Genomic DNA, 19,522 nt, shown 5'->3' on the forward strand with positions numbered 1-19,522 from the left:
ACATGTTTTATTATCACCAGCACTCTGGAGAACCAGGGGACTGGTTTAGCTCCACTTTGTGAGAGGGGATGTTCAAGAGCTAGCATATCCACCATCCTGGTGATTGCTCCAATCCAGAGGTCCCTGGCCCATGTGTGGAAGGGAGATCAGGCCAATCAGAGCACCCCACTCTGCCCTTCCCTTCCCACAAACTTTCCTGCTGCCACCAATCCAAAGTCTTTATTTTTCCCTGACTGCCTCTACCAAACAACCTAAGCACCTTGGACTGCCTAGGGAATGTAGGGTTTGGCTGTTAAGTGTGGCATGTATTATAGAAGACAAGGATTTATGAACCAAGTTTAAAAGTTTACTAGGAGAAGATTATTCTTAGGTAAAAGATCTTGCCATCTGAGAAGGCACATGCACACACACAGGGCCGGATTTAGATGAAGAGAGGCCCTAGGCTACTCCACTTGTGAGGCCCCTCCCCATCCCCCACCCTCACAACTAGGAGAAAATGGAAGAGTGTTATAAACAAAATTGAGTGAAGCCAAGAATGATGACGGGTATTTAAAATTATACAATTCACAATTTCTTCTCTAAAGGACATAAGATATTATTGTTAAATACCATGGTGATTTTAAATTCAAGTTGCGCCCCACTGTTTAAAATTGGGCCCACTGGCTAGCCCTGAGTCTAATGAGTTGCCCTGCCCTTGCATGAAATCTTGGGTTTCCAATTTTTGGAGAGGGGAGACTGCGGCACTGGGAAGAGGGCAGGCTGGCGAGGCCCCCTAGATTTAGAGGCCTGAGTTGCCCTGCCCTTGCATGAAGTCTTGGGTTTGCAATTTTGGGAGAGGGGAGACTGCCCGTTGGGCAGCGGGAAGGCTGGTGAGGCCCCCTGGATTTAGAGGCCCTATGCTTCAGCCTACTTAGCCTATACATATATCTGGCACTGCACACACAACAATCTCAAAGGAACATTTGCGTACAGAAATAAAGCAGGTTAAACACATCTAGCTAGTCCTGGGGAAAACTGATTCCTATCAGCTAAGATTCTGTTAAGCAAGTCTTACAGTTAGAGTTCTTGAGATCTTAAGACAGTTTACAGTGATGGTCTTCTTTCTCTTATCTCATTATTTTCTAACACATTGGCTGGCTACCTGCTCTCAGACCACCTCGTACGAATTCCATACATTATCTAGGGAATCCAGCAATCTGTGGATTCCTGAGTGGACACCCAAGTCAATCCTCACGTTGGTCGGGAGGGAGCCGGTGTTTGTCCACAGACAGCTTTCCAGGTCATGTGGCCAGCATGATTTAACCGCTTCTGGTGCAATGGAACACCGTAACGGAAACCAGAGCACACGAAAATGCCGTTTACCTTCCCGCCACAGTGGTACATATTTATCTACTTGCACTGGTGTGTTTTCAAACTGCTAGGTTGGCAGGAGCTAGGACAGAGCAACGGGAGCTCACCCCGTCTCAGGGATTTGAACCACTAACCTTGTGATTGGCAAGCCCAGGAGACTCAGTGGTTTAGATCACAGCACCACCTGCGTCCTGTAAGGAATAAAAGGCTGGTTCAGATGAAATATGGCATGTTCTCCACAACTAAGAAATTGGGAAACAGTTTGTTCCATTAGTTTGCTGGGAATCAGAAAAGGAAAACAAATAGTGGATGCTGTGTTATTCTGCATGTAAATACTAGAAACTGTACAGCTAGCTTTCCTAATTTGGTCTGAGAAGAGACATGCATAAAAAAGACTTTATATGCAAATTGGAAATTAGACAAGGTAAAAAAACGTATAGCAAAGTTTTTGACAGAACTGCTTAGCATTGCAGAAGTGCTCTCACCTCCTTCTTTATCCCATTTTGGCATTTCACACGCAGAGACAAATTAGAGACACCCTTTGACATTTCTGTCTGTTTCATCTCCACACAAGTGATATCAGTCAAATAAAAAGAGGGAAAATGGCAACTAGCTTCTTGTGTGTTGATAGAAAGCCATTAGTGACTTTCCACAGAAGACTTGGATTGGGAATCAGACATGAATCTCTGAGGTAAAGCCCTTCCAAAGTGACCCTAAGTGAATGCCACCTTCCAAGCTATTCAAAATATTCAGAGCTATTAAAAAACAAAAAACCATACACAGTTGCCTAGACTAAATGTGACATCCACTTGTAGCAGCCTTGTGCAGGACCCAGAAGAGAGTCTTTTCTGTAGTGGCACCCTACTATAGAATTCCATCTCCTTGGAACATGAATGGTCCCACGAAGACCCATGTATTTTCTGAAGCCTTTTGAAAGATGAAACTTGATTTATTTTTGCCTGGATCATCCCAGATATGTATGTATGTATTATTATTGGAATGCAACTGCCCACTATGCTTTAATTGCATTGTATGATGTTTTAGTGATGTTCTTATGTGGAAACTGCTTTGAGATTATTCTGATAAAAACTAGTATATAAAAGTCTCAAATAAATAAATAAAATAAATAGATCTTTCAGAGTAGGTATCCAAACTAAAGTAAGTCAATTGCACATATGATTCTTTGTCTTCTTTCCTACTGTTTCAGGCACAAATAATCATAGTAGATGTCAATATGAAAAGTACAGACCCTCCAAGTGTCCCTATTTTCCAAGGACGTCCCTGATTTAGAGAAGCCACCCCGGTTTCTGATTTGATCCTGGAATATCCAACTTTTCCTTAGGATGTTCCTATTTTCATTGGATAAATGTTGGAGGCTTTGGAATTATCTGACTCCCCAAGCCATCGGAAGGTAATGCTATATAGGGAAGTGGGTTTTTTTAATGGTTAATGCTTTATTATGTTTTTATATATGCTGGAAGCTGCCTAGAGTGGCTGGGGCAACCCAGTAAGATGGCTATATATAGTAAAATCATCATTATGTAATGGGACATCCCTATTTTCATCAGAGAAATGTCGGAGGGCATGCAAGTAGAGGTATTTCAAGCGTATCATTGAGGCTTGTAGTATGAAATTATTCAAGGCTTTGGCAGCAAACCAACCAAAAAGTCACTACTGTAAGACACAGAGGAAGAAATATTCCAGGTGCTTGGAATATGACTTGGTCCAGGCTCAACATGTTTTGAGATGAATCCTTCTTCAGAGGTGCATTTCTACCTATATCCCAGTGTGTGGAATATTGTCATGACTGCTGTACTGTATCCCATGTATCCAGTGAGAACCACCACTAAAAACATGCCCCTGAGGAAGGATTTCCAAGGGCTTGGAATAAATATCACTCTGAGCACTTGGAATTTTCTCCCTCCCTCTTAATTTGCGTGTTGAGGTCCACCAAAACCCCCCTTCCCAATAACTCACACATCACACATAATTTTTGTTTAAGGTTTTTGGCATAATTTTGGCCACAACTTTATTTGAATACAAATTGAGAGTGGTTGCTTAGGCATTGGTTATGACTATCTGTCACCCCCCGCCATGGGGGACAGCACTGACTCCCTAGTCAGTCCCGGAGGAACAAGGGACAGAGTCAGCCGGAGCTGCGTCACAGGCCCTCAGCTACTCCGTGCTTGTTCCTTGAAGCTTACGCGGCCCGCACCCTGCCGTCAGGGTTTGGACGAAGGGGATGGTAAGCTTCAGAATTCCTTTAACGGAATACCCGTCAGCAGCAGCATTGGAGGGGCAGGCACAGCCAATCCATACCCCTCCACCAACCAATTTTTAACCAATGCCTAACCGCCATTCGAGCCCTTACGCTCGCCGCCAACCACTCACAAATCAAGCCACACCCTCAACCTGGACGCCAAAGCATCCAACCACGCATCATTCCCAACTGGCGAGAGATGAACCCCGTCATCCCTATAAAATTCAATCACCTTGAATGAGATAAGAGGGTGAGGGATAACAAACCCACCCAAATTCACCACCAGCTTGCTTGCTGCAGAATTAATCCGCTTCCTTGCGCGTTCGGTGGCAGCAGGGCAAGGACTACCTCGCCAAATGCGGCGTTGAAGAAGCTGTGACCAAATTAACTTGGAAGTCGGCACCAGTGCCGCCAGCTCCCCCAGGTCCTGTAAAATGGCCGCACGCAGCCCGTAGCAGGAAGAAGAAACCATATCGTTCTCCCCGAGCTGCACCACGATCGCCGAAGGAGGGCCGAACTGGAGGACACGCCTTCGCATGAGAGGTAAAAATTCTCTCCACAGCATCCCCCTTCTGGAGATCCAGGACACATGTACGTGCTGCGGGAATCCCAGGCCTTCACCCAGTCCGGACTGGCGAGCTCTGTCCGCAGCCCAGTGCACAATACTGTGCCCTACTACCCAGATATGGATAGCAGCCTGACCTAGGGTTAAAACACACACATGTAAGTACAACAACAAATCATTTCCGCACATAGACCTTGAATGTGTCCAATCTCCATCGACCCAGGTCCTTAATCCTTTTTACTGACAAACCCCAGTGGGCAGCGGTTGTGGCAGCTCCAATCCTAAAGGAGTGAGGGGCAAACTCCGGAGCCGGGAGGCCGCAAGCCGCAACAGCTTTTTGCAAAACACTGGTAAACTGGTGTCTCGCCAGCGGGCGGCCATTTTCATGAACGAAAAGGGGCCCTTCACCGCCGGGACGCAAGGCTAGGTACTTGGTAAGGTCTTTCACTGGGCAAGGGCCACTTTCACCAGTTGCCAGGAGCGTAATAATGGCGCCCCTGCCTAATTGGTCTGTCTTCGAATTCCTGACATTAACCTGCAGGTCACGAGAAGACACACTAACGTCCTGTATCAGCAAACCCCTAGAGCCTCCGTTCTGCTTAGGCTCGAGAACCACCTCACCAACTCTTAGGGCCCCAAAGAAGGCTAATGAGAAGGCTGCTGAAAATAGCCGAGCCTCGAATTTGGACCAACAGATGCTCCGCAGTTTGGAGCGCATTTGCGCCAGCAATTCAAATGTAATGGGGCGTCTGGGAATGGGCCTGGAAGGAGTGAGACGCCCCCATCCCTCCAAGGCCCTACGGACCACAAACTTCTGACATGGGTCTTTGTTAAAATAAGCCCTGTTAAAAAAGGAAATTGCTGCTGAGTGCAGACGAAGGGTCCTAGCCGCCCGACGCATCTGGAATAAATGCGCCAGATACCGGAGCACCTGAGAGGTGGAATGGGAGGTGATAATTTCCCCAATAGACTGCCCATTAAATAATAAGAAGTCCGCCCAGGCCTTCTCATAGGACCTCAAGGTAGAGGGTGCAACAGATGCAGCTACTCCCTGTAAAACTAAGTTCTGCCAAGGTTCCAGAGATGATCCGGGAAAATTTCCGGACGGTCTCGAGCCACTGGCACCAGGGACCTGAATCGCTGCATCTGAAAACGGGACAGAGCATCGGCAATCTCGTTAGAAATTCCCGGGACAAAACGAGCAGAAAACACAATATTAAAACGCAAGCAATGCAACACGAAGGCCCGTAAGAGGGCCGATACCCTAGGGGAGCGTGAAGACTGCTTGGCCAGTACATTCACCACCGCCTGGTTATCGGTCCAGAAACAAACCCGATGATCCCTGAAATGCTCGACCCACAAGTGCACTGCCACTACAATGGGAAAAAACTCGAGAAAAGTTAGATCCCGAGTAATAGCCTGCCCCTGCCAAGCGGGCGGCCAGCGCTCAGCACACCACCTGCCGTCCCAATACAAGCCAAACCCCAAAGACCCAGCAGCGTCAGAATGTACCTGGAAGTCGTTGTGCAGGTTCAAAGTGTCCTGCCACAAGGACACCCCATTGAAGTCCTCCAGAAACTCCAACCAAATATCAAGGTCAGCCCGTACCTGACTAGGAAGGCGTACCCCGTGATGCGGGGCTTGCAACCCTGAGGTAAGTTTGGCCAATCGGGAGCAAAATGGTCGTCCGGGGGAGACCACCCTACACGCAAAATTTAGATGGCCCAGCAACGACTGGAGCTGCCGCAAGGTAACCTTTTTTAAGGGCAGAAGATCCTTAATAACCTTTTTCAAATTGATTATCTTCTCAGGCGGTAAGCTAGAAGTTTGGGCCACAGTATCTAACAAGATACCCAAATAAGTCAACTGTGTAGAAGGACCCTCGGTCTTTCCAGCCGCTAAAAGGACGCCCAGATCTTCCGTTAAGGAAGCGAAGGCCTGCAATAACGCCACGCAGTCCCCTGTATTTCCTGCCGAGGCGACCAAAAAATCATCAATATAATGCGTGACTCCGCCCAGTCCGGTCTTCTCACGCAAGGCCCACTCTAAAAATGAACTGAAACACTCAAAAGCCGCACAGGCAACCGAGCAGCCCATGGGCATAGCCTTATCAAAATAGAATCCTCCTTCGAACTGAAATCCCAGCAACCAAAAATCGTCGGGATGAATTGGAAGCAGCCGAAAAGCCGATTCGATGTAGCATTTTGCCAGTAAAGCGCCCGTCCCAAATTTCCGAATCATCTTGATCGCATGATCAAGAGAAGCATATTTCACAGAACAAAGCTCCGGGGGAATCACGTCATTTACTGACGTGCCTGTAGGATGAGAGAGGTTATGGATTAGGCGGAATTCCCCCGGAGCTTTTTTGGGAACTATACCCAAAGCAGAAATGTGGAAATTGGGAAAAGGAGGGGCGGCAAAAGGACCGGCCATGCGACGTAAAGCCAATTCTTTTTCAATTTTCTTGCGCACTACTTCTGGCATGTCCCTGATTGATTTCTGATTTGCTGGGTTCCTGGCAACTGGGGTGGAAACTATCGGGATTCTGAAACCTACGGAAAAACCCTCACGCAAATAGGACGCCGATTTGGTATCAGGGTAGGATTCTAACAATGATAGCAATGGTTGTAACCTTACCGGAGTGTGAGCTAAGGAGGATAAGACTCTACTTTCCTGCTCCAGCAGCAGGGACCTGGGCAGCTGTTTTTGGAGGCTGCTGAGAGCCCCCCCCTTTTCGAAAGGGCCGGCGACCCCCTGCACACGTGGATGCAGGATGGTTCCCAGAGCACTTGTCGCACACATGCGCGTATTTACAAGGCTGCCGCGAGCAAGCACCCTTATTAAAATCCCAGCAGAACTGCTTGCGGCCCGACCTAGCCGGGGCGGGCCTGAACTTCTGCGGATCGGGCAGCTTTTTATCAATACGGGGGGCCACATAAGTGGTCCAGACATCCAAATCTTTCCGATCCCAGCGGGCTGTGGGGATCTTGGCAGCCCTACGTCTGAAGTTCTGATCGTAGGCCAGCGCAGCAGTCTCCCCGGCCATCGTAAAGGCCGAACGGACAATGGACAGGTATACCCACAGATGCAAGGATCTCCTGGGATAAGCTGCAGACATGACTCCAGCAAAAACCTGGAAGCTATCTAACCACCTTTCAAAAGTCCTATCTGCTTTTGACAAGACCGTCCGCTTCTTAGATACCGGCAGACCCTTGTCTAAGGGCTCCTGACCTTCGAGCGGGGGGGGGGCAAGGCAGAAAATAACAACATAGCGGCCATCCAGGATCCTGGACCGCAATTTGGCAGACAGGTGGGCCCCGGGGATAATGTCTCTGGCCGAATTGGTGGAGACTTTTACGTCAGGCACCAATGCCCCATCAAGACAATCCTGAACCGCCCCATACTTGGCCCTATGGGAGTTGGCCCTCCGCTCCCACACCCATTTTGGGAGCCCCGAGGTCTCCCCAAACCCCCAGTAGAGCTTAAGCGGCGCTTCCTCGTCACTACTGGAACTCTGTGAAGAGGTACCTGAAGAAGAAGACGAGGTGCCTCTACGTCTCTTCTTGGCACGCCTCTTGGAGCTTCTCTTGCGGCGACGGAGCCCACGAGAAGATGACCTTGGAGGTAGGGGAAGGCTATCCTCCACTGAAGAATCCGATAAATCAGCCTGCTGAACCGCACCTGGGATCGACTGACAAGAAATTGACTGTGAATGACCCGGCGCCTGAATCCCTGCTACCGAAGACCGCGGAGGTGAACCCCCCATGCGGACCCGTGCTGATCCCCTCCTGCCGGTCCCAACCCTGATACGGCCACGACCCCTCGCCACAGTAACCTGCGACGCCGGTAAGACCGGGGTGCGTGCTGTTTGAGTATCATGCAACAACCCCCTGGCTAACGATGTTCCTCCCTCATCTTCACTAGATGACGCCGCCGGAGACGAGGCGCCTAAGGTAGGACTCAATATTGCAGAGGATGACGACGGGGTAGAGGATCGGCGGAGCAGACCATCCATCTCGGACTCCACCCTTGCCAAGGCCACTGGGTCACCCGCCAGGCTGTTGACCATGGACCGGATGCGTTGTAGAGCTTGGGCAGGTTGCGGGGAATGCAGAGCCTGCGATGGGCCTTTTATGGGCCACTTTGCCGTAATAGCAGGACCAGACTTCCTTGCTGCCTTCTTTGGCGCCATTCCTGCTATAAGCTTAAACAGAAAATCAATTAAAGGAAAGGGTTAAATTCCGGACCAATATAATTAATTAATTAAAGTTAAACAAATGTAAAAGTAATAAAATAATAATAAAATTAATAAAATTAACGATAGTTAAAATAACGAATAATCAAAAATTAAGGAGAATCAGCAGGTACGGGAATAACCCCAACACCGCCGGCGTAACAGGAGGCCTATGCAAACAATATAAGCACAGGGATTAAAAGGAACTCTGACAGCAGGTAAAAACAGCACCCTGCAATACCGAAACAGCCACTAGAGGCCACTGCAGAGTGAATTCATGAATTACAGGCAGACCCTGTAATTGCAAAGTCTGGCCACCAGAGGCCACTGTTCAGGTAGGAAGCACAAAGGAAGCAAACAAGAGGATTTCCCCCCCCCCCGAAATGGAGGACCTCTAGCCCACCAGCGGCACCCGAGGCGGGCAACCAGGGCTCAGGCCGCTCTGAGCCCCCCAAGGCCTCCACTATCCCCCTGTGCGCCCCCAAACCGCTTGTGCAGAATGGGGGGGCGCACCGGCTCCCCGGGCCGAAGCGGCAGCCCGAAGCCAGAAAAGCAGCCGAGGCCGCGCAGGCCCGAACTAGGCCGCAGCGGGCCGCCGATCCCCGCGCCGCCGAGAGGAAGCGGCGCGGAGCAGCAGGCCCAGCCGGGCCCAAAGGTAAGGCGGGGGCGACGGGGTGGCCAATCCAGCCGCAGCCGGGCCGAACCCAGCCGCAGAACGCGGGCTCCCCGGAGCCGCCGCCAGACGCGGCCCGCGCAGCGGCAGCAGCCGGAGCGGGCCCCGGGAAGCGGCAGCCCGCGGATCGGGGCCGCGATCAGCCGGCGCCCGCAGGCCCCAAGGCCGGAAAGGCGGCCGAGGCCTACAGGCCCCAACCAGGCCGCAGCGGGCCGCGGTAGACCCCGCGCCGCCAAAGGCGGATAGCGACGCGGCGCGGTAGGCCCGGAGAGGCCCGCGGGCGGAAGCGGAGCAGCGAGGGGGCGACCCGGGGCCTCAGCCGGGCCGAATCCAGCCCAGAACAGGGGGTCCCCAGCTCCGCCACCGGCCGCAGGCCGCGCGGGGCAGCAGTCGCCCCAAGAGACCCCAGACACCGCAAGCCGCGGATCAGGGCCGGGAGCCTCCCTCGGGTAAGGGAGGCCACCGAAATGAGCAGGCCCTAACTGGGCTGGACCCGGCGGGGAGACCTAGGGCAAATCGCCCCCCCGTCCCAACCAACGGCTCGGCCGAGAGCGGGCCGTAAGCCAGCCGGGACCGGGAGGTCCCGCCCCCCCCCCACTGGTGTCCCAAGGGCCACAAGGAGAAGGTAAGAGAGTATAGTGAAGAGGAAAAATAAAATTAATTACCCTAGGGTAGCTTAAGGATAAATCAAAGAGGGGAAGGAAAGAGAAAAGAGGGAAAAATTGGTTTATACGACCAAAGTCTCTTGCTGATACGCTCCGGTGCTAGAGATAGATCCGGTGTCCACAGCAAAAGAGAAAGAGAACGCTGTGGACCCTGCTTATAAAGCCATTGATCCCACCCCTAAATTGGCAACATCCAAATTGCCCCAGTAACAGCATCCTCCAATCTGCTCCCAGGCCTCTAGCCATCTATGGCCTGGTCACTAACATGGGGTTTTGTTCGGCCCCAACCGCAACACGTGCTCTCTTTTGATGTGAACACGCTTTCTCATTCAAGACCTGAATAAGGAATGATGTTTCAGGCCTACACTATTAGATTGCTCCCTGCTCCCTTAATATTTTTTTTATTGGCAAGGATTTATTAATAGATGTTGGTGTTAATAAACTAATCCCAAAACCTTTAATTGGTAGATTAATTAAATAAAGTTTTACTTGATCGGTAATGGCAAACTTTAATCAGCAGGTTGAGACTAAAAGGCATGTTTGTTTATATTTTAAGCCAGTTTGGCTGTGCCATATTACTCTTAATGGGGAAGGAAAAATAAACTCTTAAAAGACAAGCACCTCTTGCTGCAACAAGAGTCAGCTTTGCTTGATTAAATTTAAATGATCTTTCAGTTAAGAGCTCAAAAAGGCACATCATCCAAGTGTGCTGATATGCAGAGGGGTTTAAAAGGAAGATGATAAAGCAATGAAAGCAAATCTTGAATCATGCACACATCAAGCTCTTCTCTTAGGAAAGCTCAGAGGATGATAGAAAGGGAGAGGGTATGAATGGAGTAGGCCAGGGATGTCCAACTCCCAAAAGAGTGTGATCTACTCACAGAATAAAAACTGGCAGTATCTACCCCTTTCTGGCAGGAAAATCCCATTTTTTTAGGGAGAAACGACCCATTTTGGGGAACATGTAAAAATTTAGTAAAGGGGAAAAGTCGCTAACAAAAGTATTGCTAAGGAAACAGTCTGCCTCACAGCGAAAGCTCCGTGTTAGGTTCCAGCGACCGTGTGGAAATGGAGGAGGGGGCAAGGGGCTGGGGCTGGATGTTCTTGCCACCGCAAAGGAAAGGGAGCCCGCAATCAACCACAATTGACCAGAACCTCCCAGGGATCGACTGGTAGATCCCGATCGACCTGTTGGACACCCCTGGAGTAGGGAATTGGATTCAGGTCTCATTTGAAGCCACATATATCAAACCTGCCCTTTTCAAAACTATATGTGAACCAAAATACAACCTATCCTTTGAAATTTGTACTGTGCAGTTAATCAACTAAACAATGTATTTTTGAAAATTCCTACATTAAGGGAAAGCATGCTGAAAAATGAATATATTGGTAGAGTTAACACAAAAAATGCATTACATTGGGATAACCTGCTTACAAAAATGTGTACATTCATCAATACTGCATATTAAAATGTGTTTATTAGGAGAAATTAACACTAAAATGCTGATGAATTTCCATTAGATTTTTTTAAAAAAGAAATTGTTGCAAAATGTGGTGAACTGAATTTAAGAATGGGAAAATCAGAAACTGAGAGAACCAAAATTGGCAGATCCTTCCATCCCTTGCAGAAGGTCTTTTCATTTGTGATTCCTCATCTGCTCAGTGTTGTCCCCAGTGACATCTGCTTGGTGCTTTTGCTGATATCTTTTCAGCACGTGCTGAAAATTTACCCTTCCCCGCACAACTTTTTATGGACTAGGATAATGTTGCTTTTGTTGTTAGTGTGAGGCCAAAGCTTTTTGTGGTTCTTGGGTTTCTCTTATTCTTTTTAATTGCACGTGTTTTTGAAGTGATATGTTAATGTTATAATGTAGTTTACTGGTGCTTATGTTTTAAAATATGTTGTAAGTTGCTTAGAGATGCTTGCATAGCAAAGAACAATCTAGGCTAGGAATTAAAGAAAATGTTGAAAATCCCAGTTGTTAAAAAAACAGAGGCTTGATAGGTATATCTCCTAGGCTTGATAGGGAAAGATATACTGCAAGTAAAAAAAAAGAATCTTTCTATATGCAGCTACAGCAGCCAGAGTAGTGATTGCTTCTAAATGGAAATCTCAAATCTTGCCCTCAAAAGAGGAGTGGATATGCAAATTAAATGAATATTTAGAACTGGCAAAGCTAACATCAATTATAAGATATCAGTCAAATCAAAAATTAAAAAAGGGATGGAAATGTTTCGAAGATTATATGTTAAAGTATTGTTCTAAGAAAGATATGCTAATATGATGAAAATAAAAATGTAAACCATATGTATGGATTGGAAAAGAAAAGAGATAAAAGAAGTACAAATAACGATACATTTGGAGAATGCAAGGATAAATGTGGAGATAGAGATTTAAAGAGGTTGAATTGTGGCAGAGGGAAGCTGCGGATGGGTGGAGGAAGTACTACACAACAAGTATGTTTGTTTTCAATGTTTTTGAACTGTGTTCTTTTCCTTCTCAATTTCATTTTTTCCTTTTAGTTGATGTTCTGTTTGCTGTACTATTTTAAAAAAAGAAGAAGAACGATCTAGACTAATGATGATGATGATAATCAGGGCTTTCCCCCCCAGCAGAACTCACCAGAACTCAGTTCTGGCACCTCTCAGGTGGCGCACCGTTGCCATGATAAGAGAACAAGGAAAGTGTTCATGCTGAACCCATGCCAATCTGTGGGCAGACTAGAATCCACCCAGGCAATTTTCCCAGGTCGCAGACATGGCTGTGGCCTGACCACAATGCTGCTGACCACGGAAGGTAAGCAGATTTGTGGAATTTGTCATTTTAAGACTCTAATCCTGATCATACTTACTTGGAAGTCAATGCAACTGATTTTCATGCAATTGATTTCCACATTTATGTGAATAAGTCCCTTGAGGTTCAAAGTTTGCTATAGGACTGAAGCTTTTGCATGAATGAGGACAGACCCAGTCTGAAAAACTCAAAACAAAATGTGCACTCTCTTGCTCTTCATATCTGACAAAGAAAAAATGAGTGGCATTAAAAAAAAAGAAGCCAAATCAAATTGATTTTGGTGGAAAACGTCCTGTACTTTAGCACTGAAGTGTTTATTGGCAGAGAGGCAAATATGCTTCTACACTATTTTCATTTTCCCAGAGCACAACTTAATTAATGCTGTCATCTAGCTGAGGGAAACAGACTCCCACCATAACAGTCCTCCCACGCCAGAAGATCAATGGACCCCTGCAAGGTACAACAGAAAGAAATTAGAACGTGCATCAAATTTGTGAAGCTGATAAAGAAAACACATTTGCCCTTCATGTATTTTTAAAGAGGCTCTTTTTCATTATTCCTTATAAATGACTGTTCAGTAAAAGCTACAAGACTATGTGGAAATAAACGTTACTCCTTCGCAAATTGCCAAGTTTTCTCTAGCTTTGCACCGAGGCCCGTATGAACCTCTGTTCTGACGATTCTTTACATTTTCTTTCATTCTTAACTCAAACAGTTTCTGGGCTGCTTCTTCCATAGGATCAAAATGAGAAACAATGGGAAACAAATAAAACAACATGCAAAACTGTAGAATAAAAGTCATTCTGAATCTGCTCACTATTGAGAAGTCAACACTGACATCAACCGGAACTTATAACATCTTTCATTTTTGTTCTGGAAAAAAACCAAACTATCTTCAATGAGGCATGTATAGTTTAAATGCTCTATTCCACTGATCTCCAACTGATGGGTTGCAATCTGATCCAAGGAGGGCCACAGCAGGAGCATTACCACCATGCAAATCTGTGTTAAAAGAAATGGGTTAAAAGTGGTTCTTGGGTCTGAAAAAGTTGAAGATACCTGCTCTACGTGAATATGTGATACGTAGAAGAATGTGTAGAACATGGGTAGGTAAACTAAGGCCCGGGGGCCGGATCTGGCCCAATCGCCTTCTAAATCTGGCCCGCAGATGGTCCAGGAGTCAGCATGTTTTTACATGAGTAGAATGTGTGCTTTTATTTGAAATACATCTCTGGGTTATTTGTGGGGCATAAGAATTTATTCTTTTCCTTTTCCCCAAAAATATAGTCCAGCCCCCCACAAGGTCTGAGGGACAGTGGACCCTGCTGAAAAAGTTTGCTGACCCCTGGTGTAGAAGAAGGATTGACAGCATGGGAGTGTGGTGGAATGCTGAGTGGCATTAGAGACAGACAGTGGTATCTGGCTAAAAATTGGCAAATCTGTCCGTTTTAGTTTCGGTTTTTCATTTTTCCAATCATGAGTTCAGTTTTCCACATTTGCACATCAGTTTACCAAGTCCTTGTTAAAATTTCCCAGCATTTTAGAGCAAATTTCTCTTAATAGACACATTTAATGCAATTTTGCCAATATATACAATTCAAAGCATTTCCCCTAATATAATGCGTTTTTGTCTCCTGTTTTCAGTGAGATATGCATTTTTATGCACATTTTTACTAGCACATGCATTTTTGCACACATTACTTAGCTGAAGAACTGCACTGAAAAGATCCGAGAAATGTGAATTTAAAAGGATGATTGTTTTTTGGTTTGTGTATTGTTTCAGGAAGTGCAGATCAGGTAGATTCACCTTAAAATGTGAACAAAATTGAATTTCTCCTACATCCCAACATCTAAGAACAGACTATCAAAATCAGTGGACTTCATTTCAGTGTGTGGCTGTGCATCCTGGAAGACCTTTTCCCTGCCTTTCGGGCCTTTTTTTACCTGTTCTGGGAAGAAGGGAAGGACTGACTCCAGCTACAAAAGCTGAGGCTGTGAACTGGGGTGGAGTGTTGTTTAGAGGTTATTGTTGTGGGGTGGGGGGTTGCTGTTATTTATATATTTTTTGTATTTTAGATCTTATGATTTGTGTGGAATTTGGTTGTGCATTTTTGATGTTTTATTTATTATTGATGACTACTTTTGTTATGTATGTAACTAGGACATTTTTACATGTTGTAAGCATGAGTGAAGAAAGGACAGAGAATGTATAGAACGAATGCTAGATTAATCTTTCCAGCCTCTTTAAATGTCGTGGAACATAGGAGAGCTCGCAGATTCTGCACCTCCTATCATTCTCTCTACTCATTCACTTCTCCCTCTCAACTCATGTCCAAAGCTCTCATTTCCAAAAGCATTTTTTGAATTGAAAACAACTCCATAGTAGTGCATCTTTCACCAAGTATATCAGGTTAGAAACCCTCGATGCAAATCCTCTTCTTCAAAGCAGCATTCCTTGAGCTACAAGTGCTACTTTGTTCACACCTTAATGTAGATACTACAAGAACTGGGTATCTCCTCATCCCTAAATGTGATGCATTTGTGCCTAGCTGAAATTCAAATGACCTACTCTTATATGCCATGTGGACCTTGTGTATATATATATATTTATTTTAAAAACTTGCTATCTAGTATCTGTGTGTTCTTAATCTCATTTTTTCAATTGTTTGAGAACCCCTATTTCATTGCTCAAGACAATTGACTAGTGTTGCAAACATAATGCTTATATAAATAGATTCACATTTTCAGGATGATAAAATATCATCTAATTTAATTATTCAGCACACCTCTCTCTTTTAATGTCTTGCTAATTCAAGCAAGAAATTAACCTAAGGAATCAGTCTAAACCCCTAAGAAAGAAAGAACTGTGCCAGCAGGACACTCAGTATGTGCTGCTTTTGAAACCGTATATGCTAACCCTAAATACTCCCAGATGCATTTGAAAGAGCTCACAATTTAAAGGGACTGATGCCTTAATAGGGAGTGATTCATTTTCATTCACTGAATCTAATATCTGGTAAAATAAGACTAAGGATAATATCCAATGTTGCACAAGCAGATTTCCCCTTCCTGTCTTCTACCAAGAGGCTCCCTCAACCTTTTGAAACAGATTTGGTTGACATATAGGGAAAGGAGTGGAAGGGGAAGTCCTGTTGAATGAGCGGATGCCAATTTCATTATTGGATAGACATAATTAGATATCACCCATTATGATATCCCGGGAATGCTGTTTCACTCTTTCGTTAACATCCATCAATCTACATGTTTTTCTTGGATCTGGGGGTTTTACACTTCAGGTTTCTGTTTGAGCTATGAAGGGCCAATGATGATCATAAAATCATAGAACTGTAGAGTTGGAAGGACCCAAAGGGTCTTCTAGTCTAACCGCCCCCCCCCCATGCAGAAATCACAACTAAATAATCGCTTGAGAGATGACTAGCCAAGCTCTGTTTAAAAACATCCAACGAAGGAGAGTCCACCACCTTCTGAGATAGTTCATTTTACTCTAGACTAGCTCTAAACATCAGAAAGTTCTGCCTAATATTTAGTTAGGATTTTCTTTAAATTTGAATCCACTGGTTTGGATCCTACCTTTGGGAACAGCAGAAAACAAGCTTGCTTCCTCTTGCACTTGACAATCCTTTAGATATTTGAAGTTGGCTGTTATATCATTTCTCAGTCTTCTCTTCTCTTTTCCAGGCTAAGCATACCCAATTCCCTTCAATTTGCCTATAGTCCCTACTTTCTTTAATCATAAGTATCCAGATAAAAGGTATTATTTACAACAGGATACTTGTCATGCTTTTGCTTATGCATTACAGCACACAGGCAGAAGAGGAGGAAACTATTACTTGAAAATTTCTATTGCATCAGTTAAACATAGATGTGAATAAGGAAATCTGTTGTAAAATAATGAGTAGGTAATCTTACTTACCTAGAGTTAGGGTTTCTTACAATGGTTTCTGGAAGGACCAAGCCAATATCTGCTCCTGCTTTCTGTACTAGCCTCCACTTCCTTCTTGAGTGTAGCTGCGAGATAGGGCCATGTTCAGAGAGGGGACTGTGAGGAGAAAGGGGACTGGCTGCAATAAGGCTATTACAGCTCTTGTCTCTGAATGGAAAGTCGTGGAGGCAATGCCCTACGTGGTTCCTCATCAAGTAATACTTTAAATACGTAAAACAAATGAAGTTATTTGTATTTGTGTTCTGCAAGGATTTCCTACCCTTTAGGTTCATTCACCACAATATTTAGGTTCATTCACCACAATATTTATGATCTTGCTATGAAAGAGGATGTCCTGCAGGGAAAGGAGTCTTTATTGCAGTGTCATTCAATCCTGGCAAACAGAATACCCCCCGTTTTGTTCTGAATCACAGGACAGTGGCAGCACCATGGAGAGCTCCAAGTGAACAACTCGCTCCATCAAAGGGTGAAGAGGAACTGAGGCCTTGTGAATCTCTTCCTCCAATCCACACTGCCCAGGCTCTATCCCAGTGGTGGGGGACCTTAGGCCCTGCAGATATTGTTGAGCCACAGCTCCAACCATCCTTGACCATTGGCCATGCGGACTGTGACTAATAGGATTTGAAGTTCAATAGCACCTGAAGGGCTATAGGTTTCCCACCCTTGCTCTATCTCCTTGGCCTGAAGACTATGGATATTAAAGGGCAGCTGCTGCCACCCAGCCTGAAAACAGACATCATCCCCTTTCTATGGCCTGTGTCTTTGTGTGTTCCTCATGCCTTTGGGCGGACATGGCACTTGGAGAAGCACTTGAATCTTCAATTGAGTCAGGCTTGGAGAACAGCATCTATGAAGGTCCCAGCACCACCAGCCTCTGAATTGGCTCCAGCAACAGGAGGCTGATCTAGTTCCCCAGCAACGTGGTACGGCAGCCCTGGCCTGGCCTGGCCTCACCTCCTCAGATTCTGAGCTTTAGACCAAGGTCACAACAGGTTGTGATTTCATTTAACTCCATGCACTATATTCACCTTCACTTTGTATCTTCCCCCTTCGCTGCTTAAAAGACAGCCATGATAATACTTGGTACAACCCGCATTTGGCAAGTTTAAAATAAGTTTAAATGGTGATACCTAAACTCATGTGTCTTGTTGGCTAACTTGTTCATACAGGTTTTTGTCTCCTATTCCTCACTACAATCCTCCAGAATTCTGGCCACAAGCCGGGAGAGAGGCTAAAGTAGTTGCTATTAAGACTGCAGTGAAATCTGGGCAACTGCCTGTGAAGTGCCTCATGCACTCCCAGAGAGGTGATAATAACACTCTGCTTGTAGGCATATTTATTGGGCATCATAAGGAATGATATTCCACAGAACAAGAAAAGAATATTTCTATATGCTACAGTAGCTGCCAGAATAGTTCTAGCCAGCAAATGGAAAAGCGAGACAGTGCCCTCCAAAGAAGAATGGATTTGTAAACTAAGTGAATACACAGTTGGCAAAACTAACAGCAGTCATAAGATCTCAAACAAATCAAAAATTAAAATCAGAATGGAAATGTTTTGAAGAATACATGGAAAAATGCTGTTCTAAAAAGAATATGTTAATATGCATAGATTAAATATGTAAAGTGGTTGTGAGAATAAAAGTATATGTTTAGTATGTATAGTTTAAGTATGCAAAGTAAAGGAAAGAGTAAAAGTAAGATGGTCGTAAGAGATGAAGATTTCTAGGAATGCAATGAAATAATCAAATTTAAAATTAGGGAAGTTGAGTCATGGTGGAGGGAAGTCACGGGGTGGGTAGATGTTTTGTTTAATTTGTAGGGGTTATATGCATCATATGCATTCTCTGTGTATTTGTATGTCATTGTTTAATGTATTTTCTCAGTAAACAAATAAATTAAACAAACAAACAAACAAACACTGCTTGTCATTCACTAGATGGCATGCACTAAGCACTGCTCGCAGCATTTCTTTCCTCATGAGGGAGACAGAAGAGACTTGACTTCATTGTCTAGAACATTGTGAAACTCTAATTCACTGCAAAATACAGATTTTAAAATTGAGACTTTTTTTAAAAAACTACAATGGTACCTCAGGTTAAGAACTTAATTCGTTCTGGAGGTCCGTTCTTAACCTGAAACTGTTCTTAACCTGAGGTACCACTTTAGCTAATGGGGCCTCCCACCACTGCCACCGCATGATTTCTGTTCTCATCCTGAAGCAAAGTTCTTTTTTTTAAAAAAAGATATTTATTGCAATTTTCTTTAAACAACAAACAGATCACCAAACAAATAAAGTACCATCACCACAGAAAAATCAGGATAGGGTTAAGAAGGATGGACAAAGAATAAAAGAAAAGTAGTTATAAAGTACAGTTGTTAAACAGTCATATTTTCATGATCTTAAGACTTCCTCGCGTCTCCCTTCTCTGTGTTCTCAGTCGGATAGTTATAGGCAGCAATTTATTACCTTGTTTCAATTTTTAACTTTTCTCAGATATTATGTCCCAGATTTTAAATATCTTTATCAACTTAATTTCACATATCATATAACCAGATTACTGCTGCCCTGTTACTTTCAAACGTGCATTCTCCTAACATTCGTACAATTTGTAGTGTTTTTGTAAATAGTCTTTGAATTTTTTCCAGTCCTCTTCCACCGTCTCTTCTCCCAGGTCCCGAATTCTGCCGGTCATTTCAGCAAGTTCCATATAGTCTATCAGTTGCGTCTGCCATTCTTCCAGTGTGGGTAAATCTTGGGTCTTCCAGTATTTCGCAATGAGTATTCTTGCTGCTGTAGTTGCATACATAAAGAAGGTTCTATCTTTCTTTAGCACCCCTTGGCCGACAATGCCCAAAAGGAAGGCCTCTGGTTTCTTAAGGAAGGTATACCTAAATACCTTTTTTAACTCATTATAGATCATTTCCCAGAAGGCTTTCACTCTCGGACAAGTCCACCAGAGATGAAAGAATGTTCCTTCAGTCTCCTTACATTTCCAACATTTGTTATCATGCAAA

The 19,522-nt window shown here is 45.0% G+C and overlaps 1 long non-coding RNA gene across 1 annotated transcript; it reads left to right on the forward strand.

Annotated features, from left to right (window-relative positions):
• Positions 1-847: 847 nt before the first annotated feature.
• Positions 848-15,114, forward strand: LOC308596061. Its single transcript, XR_014012292.1, has 3 exons — positions 848-2,761; positions 12,364-12,544; positions 14,325-15,114. It is a non-coding gene; the product is annotated as an uncharacterized lncRNA (long non-coding RNA).
• The last annotated feature ends 4,408 nt before the right edge of the window (positions 15,115-19,522 follow it).

This window comes from Podarcis bocagei (genome assembly GCF_964188305.1).
Source record: "Podarcis bocagei genome assembly, chromosome: 10".
In the NCBI taxonomy this organism is placed as follows: Eukaryota; Metazoa; Chordata; class Lepidosauria; order Squamata; family Lacertidae; genus Podarcis; species Podarcis bocagei.